Below are 15,963 nucleotides of genomic sequence, written 5' to 3' on the forward strand. Positions count from 1 at the left end.
AGTCTCTGTTGCTCAGTTGGTGACCACAAGATCAGGTGTTCAATTCCCAGGGAACAAACTAACTGAGAGGTGAACCTAAGTATCCTAAGTATCTAAGTGTTTTATTTTGGAAAAATGTAACTTTACTACGAAGCATATATCATACTTTTTATGTCACTGTTTTATGCATACATGTTGTTTTTTACTTTTAATACTTTGTCAATTCAATTAAATATTATACTTTCTTACTTAAATCAAGTAAACTTTTTTAGTAAAAAGTTCTAGATACTTGAGTACTAGATTTTTTTGAGTATTAAAGTATAAGAGGTATAAAAAGCACATAAATAATGTGTTTATGAAATTCATTGGTGCAAAAACTTGGTGTGTGGATTGTAATGTGGTGAAGTAATTTTTTTCCAGATACTTGTACTTAAGTAGTAGAGTAATTTTTTTTAAGTACTATCCACCTCTGTAATTCTCTGTTGACTATGCTGTAAATGTCTTTTCCTGTTGCCATTGAGCAATACAGGTCTCTCTCTGCAGGGAACGTTGTTATTTTATCATACTATTATATAGATATTTTGTGTCCCTAGCCCCACCCATAGCCCTAACCATGGTAGTATAAAAATCAGGCTGATAAATGTATAGCCATGATACATGAATCTAAAATATACCAAAAATGTGTGCATTATATTCCAAGAAATCTGAAGCTGTACAGTATGTAAGCAGTAAGAAGGGCACACTGAAATTCGCTGCAAAGCTTGCAAATGTTATTTAAAAATATATATTCAATCTTGGAGTGTTGTATTTGGTCACAAGACACTTTGCCAAATTGTTTGACGTCACAGAGTGATGCAACTTTAGGCCTCTTGTGTGTTAAATTCCAAGTCGTCTGAAGTTACACAAGTCATTGTTTAGACATTTTAATGGGGATGTTGTCATTTTTTAATCTTGACAGTCAAATATCCTCCATAGTCACACTGTAGAAAAGCTAATACATTCTGATAAAAAGTAAAATAATAATAATTCTTTGGCATTACCCTGAAGCTTTTATGACATAAGAGTGAGTACATGTTAACAGAATTTTTATTTATCTCTAAAAGAAGGGTCTGGTGAAGTATTCGAATCATTCAATGTGACTTCACCCCAATATGACACTAGAATAATGTGGTGGTGGAGGATATAACTCATTGAAGAGATGTTTCCTTATGAGAGCGTGTTGTAGCTCAGAGTGATCAACGATATTTCGATTGATTTGCCCAGACATTTCTAAAGAGCAAAACCATTACGGCACAACATCAAATCCCTGTGACGGACAACCGCTACATTCTTGCAGTTCTTAAATCGCTGATTTTTTAAAAACCCACATCGGTTATAGAATAGAAGATAAGCACTTTAAAAAGACCCTTAAGTGCTGAACGTTTTGAGATTCAGCCTATGAAGAATAAAACACCAACTTAATTGCAGTCAACAAGTCCTGAGTAGCCTTGGCATAACCACGGCACGCTCTCTGTCATTATTATTCCTTACGTCTTTGTTGCAAGGTAAATGTGAAATGTTTTTGCTCATAGTGGGAAATAGTGACCTTCATAATCTAAGGCCATTTATGGTAATTAGATTATGTTTTCAGGCAGAATTCATATGTATGCAGAAAGCAATGGAGGCCTGAACAATGATGGTAAAGTACTGCACATAAGGAGCGGACCCTTAGCAGGACTTCTCTAAATTAAGACTAAAAGCTCAAGTGCCCCCTCTCCTCGTCTTTGTAATAAGACTTTTAAAAGCAGCGTAAACTGTGCTTTTTCTTTTTGTCTCTAATGGATTTTTTATTTCTCTCAAACATGCATAATAATTAAGTTCTTCCTTATTAATTATAGATGCAGTTTTCTTTCATGTGATTTTTCCATCTGAGCTCAAAGCCTGTCCATAACAGCAATGCTCGTCTTTGTTGAGGACTTTGTACCGATGACATGCGCAGTTTCCTGTTGTTTGCACAGAGCCGTTTGCCCAAGTCTTTCAAAACCTTTACTGAGGTTGATCAATTCTGGGTATTAATACGTTGTATGTACCATTTATTTTGGTTTGTTTGGATGGTCTTTTTCAGATCAAGTCGGTTTAAGGTTGAACTTCCCAGAAACATGTGCAGGGTCTTTCTTCCTATAAGTGACTCACCGGCAAGCACTTCCTCGGGTTCAGGTTCATTTGAAGACCGTTGCTAATGGCTGCTGATGGGTCAAGGTCGGGTCAGAAGGCGATGTTTGTTGATTTGACTTCAGCTTCATGCTCTCTATGGCTTGCTTTAAGGTGGTAAAAGGTGAACTAACAGGTGAAACCTGCATGTATTTTCTATAAGAAATCAACGGTTAAATTGTGGGCGAATTGTTTACTTCAAACTAAGTTTTTGATCAAAAGATTAAACGCTTTGTACTCTTATGGCACATCACATGCTTTCAAACCATTAATGCTATATATATTTTTGAAACACATTCCTTTAAGGAATTCATATTCAATTCATACCAATTCCATTCAGATTTTAAGAAAAATATAAATTGTGTCTGTGTAAAATGTAAATTTCTATTGTAAAAAATGTAAATCATGACATATGCAGAGCTGTAGGCAAAGGATACTAAAACATGTAAAGTTTGAAGTTAATATCCAAAATATTAAAATATTGTGTATAATATTTATAATTATATATATAATTGCTGTTTTAGTTTTTTTCTAACTACGCTATTATTCTAAAAATGTGGAAAATATAATAGTAAAAAATTAACTTTTTAACGAGTGATCAATCAAAAGAATTTAAAATACTTCAAAAATACAGTAACTTTTTGTAACAAAGAAGCTTTACCACATAAATCTGTATGTACAGTAAAAAAACAGTGAGCAATGAGCAGACGTTAGCTCTCATTGGCAGTCATGTATGTGAGAATCCTTGGCACAGAAGGCCATCGCAGATCCTTACTCAAGAAGCAGATGCTAACTTACCCCTGACATATTGCCCAAGAGTAAGAGAAGCCACTGCGGAAGATATTAAAGCCATGATCCTCACAGGCAACCCCAGCAAAAGATTTGTAGTAAAAAAAGGCTTTTACTTTCTAATGAATATGCTGAACGACAAGCTCCTTCTCAGAAACAAGAGCAGATGGCCATGAGACGGATTCTGCGAGAGAGGCAGAGATAAGGATTTCAGAAGTGTTTGTAAGCAGGCTTAAGGTCTGACGATAATGTTTACCGTATTTACAGTAAAATACCGCATGCGATCTGAAATCTCTTTGTAGATAGGTTTTATAGTGTCGTCTTGGGTTGTTGTGTATTGTTTTTGTATAATTTCTGTAGTTTGTTCTCAAACAGGAGCGGGGTAAAATGTGTCAGCAGGTAAACTGTCCACAATGTTTAGCACGTGACTATATGCTTAGAAAGGATCTGCCAATAGAGCTGCCTGTGATTGAGATTATACAATTAATTTTATGAGAAAGCAAAATCATTTTTGTCTACAGTAATAATATGTAGAATGTTGGTGTATATAACCCCCTGCTAATTTTATAAATGAATTATTACGTGTTGCGGCACTGGGGTTTTGGTGGGTATTAAATCAGAAAATTATATTTCCTAACTGATTTATGAAAATATAAATTCATAATATGTCATATAATTTATATAAAAAAAATATTTCAATATAAATTAACAATGCAACCTCTTAACATACACCAGGCTCTATATTATATGCAATTTCTACTAATTGCAATTGATAGCACATGTGCTAAGATTTATTTAGGACTAGAACTCATTCCTCCTCATTTACAAAACAACTTGAATTAGAAGTGGCACATCTTACACCAAACTCACATAATATCCAAGCATGTCTCTAAAAATTACTGTAACCCTGTTGCTTTAAACCATTATAAAGCACAAGTGAGAAGCCCTACTTACAGTAAGCAGGCCCTGGGAGTTCATTCTGGTGCATTTTCACAGGCCAGGAAGCAGCCTCCGTCCTGTCCTGAAGGGGCTTTTATCATTGTTTTACTGTATTATCTATAAATTGAATAATGCCTTAATCTGTGGATACGATGAAAGGGATTTCGCCACAACATACAGCCGTGATAAAGTTCTCAGTGAGAGTGGAGAGGGTGGGGGAAGATTATTCGTCTCATATGGGGGGGACTGTGCAATAGGCTACACTTTAACATCTCAGTTCTTGGGCAATCATGCAAGAAATCTGCAGTTTATAAAAAAGCATGCAAGTTGCAAATTGTGACAGATGTCTCAAAGAGTGGAATCCCCCCACCCATCCACCCATCCTATCCCGCTTCTAATATGGGAGAGGACAGTACTTAGACATTCTTGACCTTAGGAGTGCAAATCGTGCTACCATAAAAGACATCAATTTGGAGTGTGTACAAAGTATACATTAATTTATACTTCACCGGATTATCCGATGATAACCTAGAAACAACCGTGACAGATATGCAATATTTGCACGTTGTTTACAAAATGTATTATTTGTTCATTCCTCAAGATTAGGCCGCTTATGTCTGATTCTATAGATTCAGTTAACTAGATCATACAGCCTTTTAATAAAGTATGCAGAGCATTTAATTAACCTTTAATTATGTCTTAAGGACTTAGTTGTTTTGGATGAGGACAGTGTTTCAAGACAATACACTATTTGTATGATATGCAAATGAGGCTTGGAGATTATGGATACAATTTTTAATTAGACTGATATGGAATAACGGCATAAATAAACAAAAAAAAACTATTGTTTAAAGATCAAATTGCAATAAGAAAACCTGTTCACTTTTGTTTAATAATGTATACAACTTCATGTTCATGCAACACTGCGACTGGCTTCATGTTGAAATCTAAATGAATAGCTTTTTTTTGTACAAATGTTGTTTAATAAAAGAGAATCAACATCACTACATTAGATTTAAAATAAAAACATTTTATTGTTTAGAGGAGGTAGCTTTTAAATATAACAACTTTTCTACTTAGAAAACGCATAATAAAAAAGCAGAATGTGTTTTTTGTGAATAAGCACCTCTAAACTATTTAATGATTTTTGTTTGCATTGTATGGATTTTCTCTCGGTTATGTTAAGGTACTAAAGCAACTGGCATTCTTCATTTCCAAAGCATCTGACAAAATGTCTGTGTTCCTGCTTCCTGTGGTCCCGTCTCCTATTAACCCTAATGATGTGGGATTATGGAATTAAAGCCCCGTGTTGCACACACACCTCCCAGTGCCTCAGTAAATACTGTAAACCCATTCCTGCTCCGCAAAAATAAAAAAAGTGAAAGCTCACCGTCTGCTCTTAAGCTCCGCACACAGAAGGGTCGTGATCCAATCCAGAGCCAGGCAGAGTACGAGAGAAGAAAGAGCTCTGACCATTTTTAATCCTTGTCCTTTTCATTTCTCCTACCCCTGGGATTGAAGTGATTTTATTTAAACTGTCGGCTTGAGCCAAGGGATTGAAAATCAGGATTTGAGTGATTATCGTTTTATGAAGAAAAAAAACGTTATGCGTGTATATTGTGTGGCGCTGGTGTGTGCATACATAAGGGCATGAGTGTGGGAAATGGGAAATCTCTATTGTCCGAGAGATTGCACATGTCAGACTAATATATAGAGTGGAAGGGCCCATGACCATCACAAATAGCCCACTTGACCCTTAAACTGTATTTATGAAGTACTTTCAGAAAGCAAAACAGAGAAATGGGGATAACATACAGTAGTACTTTCAGTTCAACATGTAACAACACAATATCGTGGTGCCTACGGCTTTCATTGTTTTGCGTGTAGCTTTTACAAACCGTATTTCTCCTTTAGACAATAGATAAAATCGAAAAGAGGAACCGACTAATTCTCAAATAAGGCCACTAGTATCTTCCACCCACTGCCGATTCTTTTTGGATGGGTGAATCTTCTCGGTTATTTCATCTATTTTAACAAGAATGGGTTTAAAGGTGAAGAATCAAGTATTTGTTTTAATGAGTTAGCCATGACTAATGGTTGGGAAAGATACTCAAAACCACTCTAACCGTTCAATCTCACATGAAACAAGGCAGCTGTTTGAAACAAAAAGGACATCTGGTAAGTGTAGTTCACATACATTAAGAGGACTATTGTGAGGGCTTTTTCAGGCCTTTTAAAACTAATTGACACTTTTTGGCACGATCCATTTACTTTGCTGAGAAGTAACATTTTGGCTCTGCTCAAGAGATCCTTTGCATCCTTGACGCAGTTTTTTCCGGAATGTAAAAAATTATATTTGGACATTAGCATCTAACAAGTAACTTACCTTATGTAGTGTACACTTGGCTGGTATTATATGATTTATGTATTCCAATCTCAAACATATCAAACAAATACAAATAATGTGTCGCCTTGATTTATGTAATGTTTATTTTTTTAATTCAATTACAAATCCAGAATACACGTTTAACATATTCAACATATTTCATATTTCACAACATTTCTTTCATTCACCTTATCATGCACAATCAAACCTTTAATAAATAATTCCCCAGGCATTGTTTTCTAAAAATAATATGAATGACAATTACTGTATCATTATGTAGGGCGTGCTTATTGCTTCATTTAGATGCATAATGTGAAGCATATGCACAGTCCTCCCTGGTGACATTTAATAATTCTGATGTGACAGATGTTTACTTACTATAACAAAACACCACTATTAAAACTAGCTTGTGATTAAACACAAATGTGTAGATGGTGAAATGTGTTCTGTCAGGCTAGGGAGGTCACCCAAATAATGAAAATGATCAGTAAACATTTTGTCTGTTTCCAAAAGTTTAAAAAGAGAGACACTGAGGAAAAATCTTCTATTGTCATTTCTCATGACATCACATTTTACAGTCGTAATTTTTTCTGACGCTAATAGGAAGACACAAGATTCTTTCCCTGTGTAAACTGACCAACACTTCCTCATAAAGGCTTGAACAACGAGGTTATCACTGCACAATCTATCAGCTCTCTTACACCACCACTCAAAATTACCTCGTCCAAAATAAACTAGGTGTCATGCCCATTATACATGACTGACAGAACCCAAAGAAGTCAGTGTCTGTTTGAGTAAGCCGGACCATTATGCCACACATACATAATCCCCTTTAACATCCTTCCTGCCCTGTGTTGATTCCACTTGCGTCCTCCCAACACGATCTTAAAAAGAAGTATTCAACAAAAAAGAGGCTCTCCTTAGTCAAACACATACAATACATTTTAGCTGACGTGCTCACAGAGGCAAAACCAATGAAGTGGGTCAAGATATCGGCCATTCGTGTGTCTTTGTGTGCTGAAAGAGAATGCTGATGCCAAGTTATTTGGAGTGGGGTGATTGTGGCAGATGGGCCAATGCTCCAAAATGATTCCTCTTCCTCTGTTCTATTTCATGAGATATGATCACCAGGGATTATGGCTTGTCACAACTTCAGACGTAAGTGACTGTCCTCAACCCATAGTCAAGGATCAAGGGAAAATCTCCTCTTTGGGGACGATGTGAAATAATCCTCGCTCTCTGGGAAGTTTGATCTGTTCGGTGCTAAAGAATGCATTTTCCTCAAAAGTTACTTGTCCCAAAGCTGGCAGGGAGAGGTTGATCAGTTTTTTTCTGTGGTATTTTTTTTCTAGTTAGCTACTATGTTTGTTCTGCTCGCTGACACCTTATACAGTTTCAGCAGCAACAACATAAACAAAACTATATGTGGCTACAACGTAACTTCCAGTAGACGTCCACAAAGAATCCATAACCGTTAAATAGTTTAAATTTAATTTAATACAGTTAATATACAATAAAATATGAATGTACATTAATATAGTTATCAATTACATATAAAATAAATTGTTATCTTTAAACCAAACACAAACTGGAAGTTAACTGCGGGCCAGGTGCATGCGTCCAGTGAAACCGTATATAATATACAATAGTGTAAATAGGAGGCAGTGACTTTCAGCAAAACACCAATGATAAAAATGTAAAAATAACTATTAAACAGAACTCTGGAATACTTGATTCTGATTGGCCAGTCAATGAGAGATAACATTCCTAGATAACAACAGCCTAAAACTAAATGCACAGCATCATCCAGGTACTGTGAGTCATCTTGACCATACAAATAATTAACTTCCTAATAAATTAACTATAAATATGCCTATATACTAACATATTGATACTGTCTTTCTGAAACCATGTATCTCCATTTTTCGTCATTTTAATATTTTGTCATAAATCATTATTATTAGTCAACCTTTATGTTTGTCATTGTCTCTGGGTTTTGCAAATATCTAGCCAATAAAAGTATTATAAAGTGCTTGTTCACGTTGATAACACAGTATTTAATCATGTAAAAAGTACCGTTTATTCCATTTACTGAAAAACAGCTAATTTGGACGTCCGAGGTTTCTGTAGGACAGCAACGATATGAAATTGTATTTACAAATGATTCAACTAAATTGCTTAACAAACTTAAACATTGTTTTAATGCTGCGTCTTGGCATAAAGACAAAAGGATATTTTAGTCACAGAATGTTTGTATTTAACACAAATGAGCTAATAAAATACTTCAAATCAATCATTTGTGACCAATAATATACTAGTATGGCAAGAAGCCGTGTAATAAGTTTTGTGTTAGGTAGGGTTAGCGATAACAACCGACTGGCAGTACATTATCCCTTACTTATGTAAATAATTGTTCCACCAAGTAATGTATTTCATTTTCCTTAATACAGGCTGCTTGCTTTTGACAAGCTGTTGACAAGCAAAATGGCGCATTTAAATAAAATGTGCGGTTGCAGGTGTGCGTTCATAGTTGTTTAACAAAAGCTTTGAGTGTGGCTTATCCAATCAGAATTCAGAATCATAGCTATCTGTTTAATAACCACGGGTTTACCATATTTAAAGTTTAGTCGTCTTAATGTGTTTTTTAAACATGACCCAACTAATTAAAAAGTGTCCGGACCTGTAAAACGCTTAAAGTACAAACTGCTTGCAGTGATATTTGACTTTAATCTATCAGAAAACTTCACCCTCAGAATGAGACATCATAGAATAGTAATTAGGGAGTCTTCCCATTATTTTCCCTTGCAAAAACACAAGATTTTGCCTGCGGGGACTATTTTGTGGAGCTAAAATTAGTCCCCAGGTACCCGTTCTGCACCAGACAAAGCATTGGCAAAATTAAAGCGAGGGCCATCTTTCTGTTAAATGACCACTTCCCCTATTTAACACTTTAGACAGGAAGTAGTCAGTGGGAGTTAAAAAAACTTCCTCAACACGGCTTAAGTGGACAGACTCATTCAAGACAGAGTTTAGACACGTGCTCCCACGCTCAGACAGACGGAAGTGACCTCTCCTGCCTCTGGCACACAATATGCAGGATGTTATGGTTTACTTAACGCTTTGCGGTGGCGGACAGACAAGGTGCACACTGCCCTTCACTCGCGTACTGCGATGATTTATAGCAGAAATGGGCACTTTTTCCCTTTAGGAAGTCTTTGAGAGCTCCAACGAAGGATGCAGCTTTATGACTTCAGGAGGGGGTCTTCTTTATACCTGAGCAAAACGGGTGTCTGAAAGCCCCTAAATCAGGTGTATGGAAATAGACCAGGAGGATGTCGGAAAAGATCAAGCAGTCACGGTTCAAACGAAATGATAAGATGTAAAACAACTGTAAAAAAAATTGCTCACGGTTCACGTTTATTTCTGTAATAATTTGCTCCACAAAACCCATGCGATGCCAGCAGACAGTACATGACATGAAAGACGCACCTGTTGTTTGTTTTTCTCCAGAAGGAGCGGGTTGAGAAAGTCGATTGGCTCCTCGGAGAGGCTGAGCTCATGGATAATGCATAACTCTCATATGATGTGTGTCATATGTTCAAACACTGGTAACAAGCAGAACAAAACATCACCTTAACATAAGAAACAACATATGCTTAATTTCTCTCTCTCTCCTGCTCTTGATCGTCCATTATCTCTCCAAAATAAAAAACAGATTGACCAACTGTGCCTCTCAAGCAAATCAATCTGTGATGATGGCATGAACCAATGATGTTTTCCTTATATAAAATTGTCACTAAACCATAAAAAAACGTAATGAATTTCTGGACTAGTTTATTTGTTGAACACTGTATAGACGGTTTCATCGGACGTACTCCCTGGACCGAAGTTAACTTCTGATTTGTCTTTGGTTAAAATATAACAATTTATTTTCTATTTAACATATATTAATATTAATGAATATTATATAAATTAAATTAAAACTACTCAACAGTTACAGATTCTTTGCAAAGGTCTACAGGAAGTTAAGTCTGGGCCATATAACGTTTGTTTATGTTGTCTATAAGAAATATGATTTTGCATGCATCCTCGATTTATGTTAAAGGTTCTTGGTTTGCTATTCATAAAAATGTTTCGGAAATAATATTCCTATTAAGATCAACACTGTCGGTTTTGTTACACATATACTGTATATAGACATATTATGCAGATTTACGTACATTTGTATGGCAGCTTTAGGTAGACTTTTGCTTTTTTCAGATGTCAGGTTGATATTATAATTATAGTATAGAAGCAGATCTCCTAGCAGAAATAATCAGTAGTATGTTTAATACACCACCAAAACAAACAAAAAAACTTGTAAACAAACTGGAAAGCACTACAAGAGGTCGAGATTTATAAGTGCATCACCATTCACCTGTACTGTAAAGGTAAATCAAGCATGGGGCATTTCAAAGACTAATTGCCAGGTACATCTCAGCAGAAAGAAGTGTTTATGGGTAATCAACAGCAGGTGGGGTGCTTAATACGGCGGATGGGTGGCCAAAAAACCCTCACCATTTACCAAGCCATAAAAAATGACCGGAATAAATGAAGCATGCATTTCTGTTCTAAGTGAAAACATTGCAGTTGAATGTGTCTGTAGTTTTCCCCATCAATTACTGTTGAGGCTGTGTGCGACATGAGACATTTACATGCTACTGATCGTATAAAATACTAAACATAATCCCATCAAAAGTAAGTGTCTTTCAAAACTTCACTCCAAAATTACATTTATCATATCCCATACAGCTAGAAATAAGATGCCACAGCAGCCTTTCATTTGTTATGAAGTTCATCGTCCAGCTGTGATCTCAAAGAAACGCAAATACGACTTTGGCTTTCACTGTGAATGCAATAAGGCGTGTTAGCGATCTCTATTGTGATGAACGTCTACACCTAACAATCTCTTTCATCTTATTTATACAGGTTCATCATTGTTCAACTCCAAGAACAATAATAGTCTTCCTTTCTAATACAGTATTCTGACCATTCTAAGGGCCACGATTCTCATTTAAGCCATTTCTGAAAACAAATACACATTGTCTCTTACAGCCCTACCTGATGTGCCCCCACCCCCAATCAAAGAGATTACCTCTTGAGTACATTTCACCAGCGTATTATTTCACTCACAAATAGACGTATTAGTGCTTGCATTAACATAATCAGACTTTAACCATTACGTGTGCGGTACGTTAAGGTAACGTGGCTTCCTTCAAGACAGATTTCGTACAGGTAGAGTGAGCATAATACTAATAAGCCATTATTTACACATTTCTGCTTTATTACGCATCCTTGTTACGGTCTAAACAGCCTGGGGCTTTTCCTTACATGCTTATTGGAAGAAAGACACAAAGTGTATTGTGATTTCATAGAGGGAAGAATAAGGATAATCCTAATTGATTTTCATTAAGTGCGCTGCTGTAGAGCCCATGACTGGCCTAGTTTTTCTACGTCTGTATTAATCCCTTAGCCTGGTTTTTATAGGAAAAAATCCTAAGGACTGCCCCGGTAATGATTTATGTGTTCAGCAATTTGATAAAAAGAAAAAATAGAGGATCACTAATTGTCTGTTGTTTTTATGGTTATTCATGTTTTCTATCTTTTTATTTTTACCATTGAACTACAAATATGAATACTATAATGTAAATGTGAATATATTATCATGCAGAATTCTATTGTAAGATCATCATTGTGGTAAATGATGCTCCTGCGATTCCTACGGCAATTATTACACCCAATACTCTTCATATTCGCCTCAATTCTTAAATATTGTTATAAATTCAACCATGACTATATCTTTTTTTATTGGAAGGGCACTATTTAACCAGCAGTTTTTGTCCTTTCTTTCTTTCAGTCACGATAAAAATCCAATCCACTGAGCAACAGATCCTGTGGATCTCTTATCAAATATAGAAGCAAAATCTTTCTTTTCTGCAATTTTCTATACAAGGTAAATAAAGAGATTATACTGTAAGCAAGATGTCATTTGTTGTGTACAGTATGTCTCCATCTTTTACCTCTGCAAATTTGCTCTTTAAAACATTCCATTAAATAGCACCAACGTGTTTATTTTCATTTTATTCACAAGCGCATGCATGAGCTGACAATTTCATCAAGGCTAACGCCATGATGCAACAACCCTTTCAAAAGGTCCTCTCCCCTCGGCGCATTTTAGGGCCATTTCCAGCTTTCCACCGAATTTTTTTCCCCACAGAGTGGGAAACATGTAAAGTAAAAAAACAAACATAAGCCTCCTGACAAACTGGATGCGTTCAGTGAAGTTGCAAAAGAGCTGGAGTGTAGAGGAGGCAGATAGCATTGTTTGCTGTTAAGGCTGCTTCAGTTCAGTGCACTGATGTCTGAAGACCCCTATTCATTCTGGAGGCCAGAGGGCCATGCGGGTCCGGGTAGGGTCCCGCAGGCACTGAGGCACGGGGCCAGGCCTGGTCCTCTCTGCACTGCCAACTCGCCTCAAACCCTGACCTAACGGCCAGACACGTCAGGAGGGAGCGGGAGAGCGAGAGCAATTTAGTCTCAGCGGCTACTCATTCATTCAAAAGCTTATCACAGGCAGGGCTCACGATTGTGTAATTATGTGTTAAGTTTAAGACCTCTGCAGTGAATTTTGGCGAAATCGCAGCGGAGAAACGAATAAATGCGATGTGGAATAAGCAAGCGGTTAAAACGTTGGATTGTTTTTGGAGGTTGCATAAATGAATAATTTTCACGAGTCTTGCTAAATTGTTTTGTGTGCCTTGAGACGGACAGAAACAAAACAATTCAGAGATGGTTGAACAGGGATTTGGACATTTTTTTAGCATTTCAGAAAAACTAAATTACACACACAGCACAAGTTTAGCTGGTATATATTTATGGATCAAATAAATCTACAATTTAATTCTATTCCACTATAGATTATTGTTTACTTTTCGTGACTTTCCGACCATCTTTATTGTTTGTTTTTAATCTCATTTATTTTAACCTGGCCAAATTTGGAGTTAATGCTGTAGAAAGTTACGGTTTAACTTAGGATGTGTTTGCGTTATGGCTTGGCTCCATGGCATGAAACATCATTGATTGTTAGTGTTTACCAGAGACGGTTTTAGTAAACAGTAGGTGTAAATGTGTGGAATTACGCTGGTATCTGATAGCACAGACTGGTGTGCATCAGTCCCATAAGAGCCCTGCTGATTCTGTACTTTGTCTGCATTATAGAGTTCATATCTCAGCTATCTTGCCAACTGGCCACACTTTGAACCCCTGAGATGTTCTGAAGCCATTATATTTAGTTACCTCGCATCTTCTCATCAGAACATTTTTTGTTTTCCTTATTTTTCAGTACAACTAAAGGACGGATCATGGTAATGGTTACGTGTCGAAAAACCGTTTCCACGTCCCAACACCACAGATTCTGTGCTCCAGCAGTCTTGTAAATGAAACCGGCATGTCACATTGTCACATCGAGAGCCTCCCATTTTCGCGGAGTACCGGGGGTCTCTTAAACACTGCCCACTCTTAGTGGCACATCCTTTTTCCTGAAGACCTCCAAGACCCCTTCAAGCATAAGAGCTTTTAGCTAGCCCGCGCTAATGTGTAGAATAATAGCTACTCCCTGAATCTTGATGGCCCCTGGAAGCTGACTGAATTTGTGCACAACAGCATCTACAGTGCAGTAATATTCCCCTTTTTATATCTATTCTTGTGTGCTTCCACCCCTAATCTAGTCTTATTACATCTCTCCCCTTTCTATTCTTTTAGCCTCATATGGCCTTTCAATTTTTGCGTGATTAGCAAGGTGGAGGATATTATCTGTTCTGCTCGGAGACGTGATGGAATATTACGGAACAGGACTAATATTACAATTACGCGGAGCTTTACAACTAGAGACAAAGAAACCAATTTGCCTGCCATATCAGCACAGACTTTGGGTAAACAACATTCAATGGGAATGTACACACATGTGACAATAGGAGGACTTTTTTCTACATTTACAAGGACAGTTTCTCCTGCCGAGGTTAAGGTTAGGGGTCAGGTAGCAGGTCAACATCAGTGTCCACATTAGATACTGTTTATCTGTTGGCAGTCTGTCTCCCTGATCCCCTCTTTACCGTCAGCCCCCAGGACATCTGTAATCCACAGAAGTGACATACGAAGCCAGGTTGATTTCTTTTTTTGGCCTTGTTTGTTGATATTGCATCTGAATTGCTAATTTATTTGGGCCATCAACTTTGGTCCTTTGAATAAATGTATGCTTTGACCGCGGGATGGATTAAAGTTATACAAAGCCTCGCTCAGTCAGTTATGCAAACTGCAGCAGCTTGCTATGGATGACTGACACGTCTTGGAAACGGCACATCCCAAACTTATCCTGAGCCAACCGGCACATCCCAAACTTATCCTGAGCCAACCACATTACGTAGAATAGAAAAGCACCTCTGTGTCAGCTGTCTTTAGGGTAGATGACCTTTAGACAACAGTAGCCACAGAAGACCGCATGCTGCCATAAAAAAGGTCAGTCTGAACTCTTAAAAAACAGTGCAAGTACGTTTGTAATAAGTCATTGTTTTTACAAATATAACTTAAAGTTAAACACCACAAAAAAATATTTTATGTAGGCTACTTTATAAATTTAGCCTACATTAATATTTACATAAATAAAAAAACGAAACTAAACCCTTAAGTTTTACTAAAATTACTCAGACATTTCAGGGTCTGTTAACTAGACAGCTTAATACAGTGCAGAGAAATGTAACAGTGCAATGATAAAACAAGCGAATGCTCAGTGGCACAATATAAGGTAAACTTGCAATACTAAAGGAATTTAACTCGTGTCCCTTTCCAAACGCACAAAATCTGCCCTAATATACAATTCAATTATTAACTCGTGCCGATAATATTCATTTTGTTTTTATGTTCATGATCGTTGTATTTTGAATAAATAATAGACTGGGAGATCAGGTAAGGACGTTTCAAATCGGCGTCTATAGAAATCAGTGTGTCCCTGAGATAAAGTTACATTTTTGCGGAATGTATTGCCCTTCTTTTTCACCCTTCAGATTTTAATACAACAATAGACACCGACATATACTGAATTGTCGCATAAAATCAAATAAAGACATTTCATATTCAATATGATATCCGATATTATATTTGAGGGCGTCCCTCACGAAACACGTGCGAGTCTAAGACATTTAATGAATCCGAGTGTCCAGCAGAAAGGTGAACAAGAGATCAGAGGTGGCAGTGTTAATAAACAGGTTTCCTCTACACCTAAGAGGCGTTTTCCTTCTCCAAACACTGTCGCTGTGATGTTGTCGTGTATTTTTCCACGAAGCTCGCACTCCGAGCGTGCCTTTGGGGAAAGATGCTCACGTAACAAAATAAGTTGGAACACCTGTTTTGGAAAAGAAATTAATTGCAACAAAAATCCTGCCTTCCCAGTCATTTATTCACCCACAATAACATTTGCTTGCGACATGGAAACTGACTGAACAACACGCCTTTCCTTTTGTCCTCGTTTAAGGAAAAGAAAAGGGCTGTTGCTGCGAGAGTGAATCTAAACTTGAAGAAAGTTTTTTTCTCGGTTAAATAAAAAAAAGTATAATTCAGCCAAAGATTGCGCATGGTGTTAAGAGTTT

General features: G+C 36.9%; 1 protein-coding gene across 1 annotated transcript in view; it reads left to right on the top strand.

Moving 5' to 3' along the window:
• Positions 1-5,989: 5,989 nt before the first annotated feature.
• prox1a (prospero homeobox 1a) overlaps positions 5,990-15,963 on the top strand; it is a 44,246-nt gene continuing 34,272 nt past the window's right edge. The window contains exon 1 of the mRNA XM_057343617.1: positions 5,990-6,075. The gene's annotated coding sequence lies outside the window, so the exon portion shown is untranslated. The remainder of the gene's footprint in view (positions 6,076-15,963) is intronic.

Source organism: Triplophysa rosa, linkage group LG10, assembly GCF_024868665.1.
Source record: "Triplophysa rosa linkage group LG10, Trosa_1v2, whole genome shotgun sequence".
In the NCBI taxonomy this organism is placed as follows: domain Eukaryota; kingdom Metazoa; phylum Chordata; class Actinopteri; order Cypriniformes; family Nemacheilidae; genus Triplophysa; species Triplophysa rosa.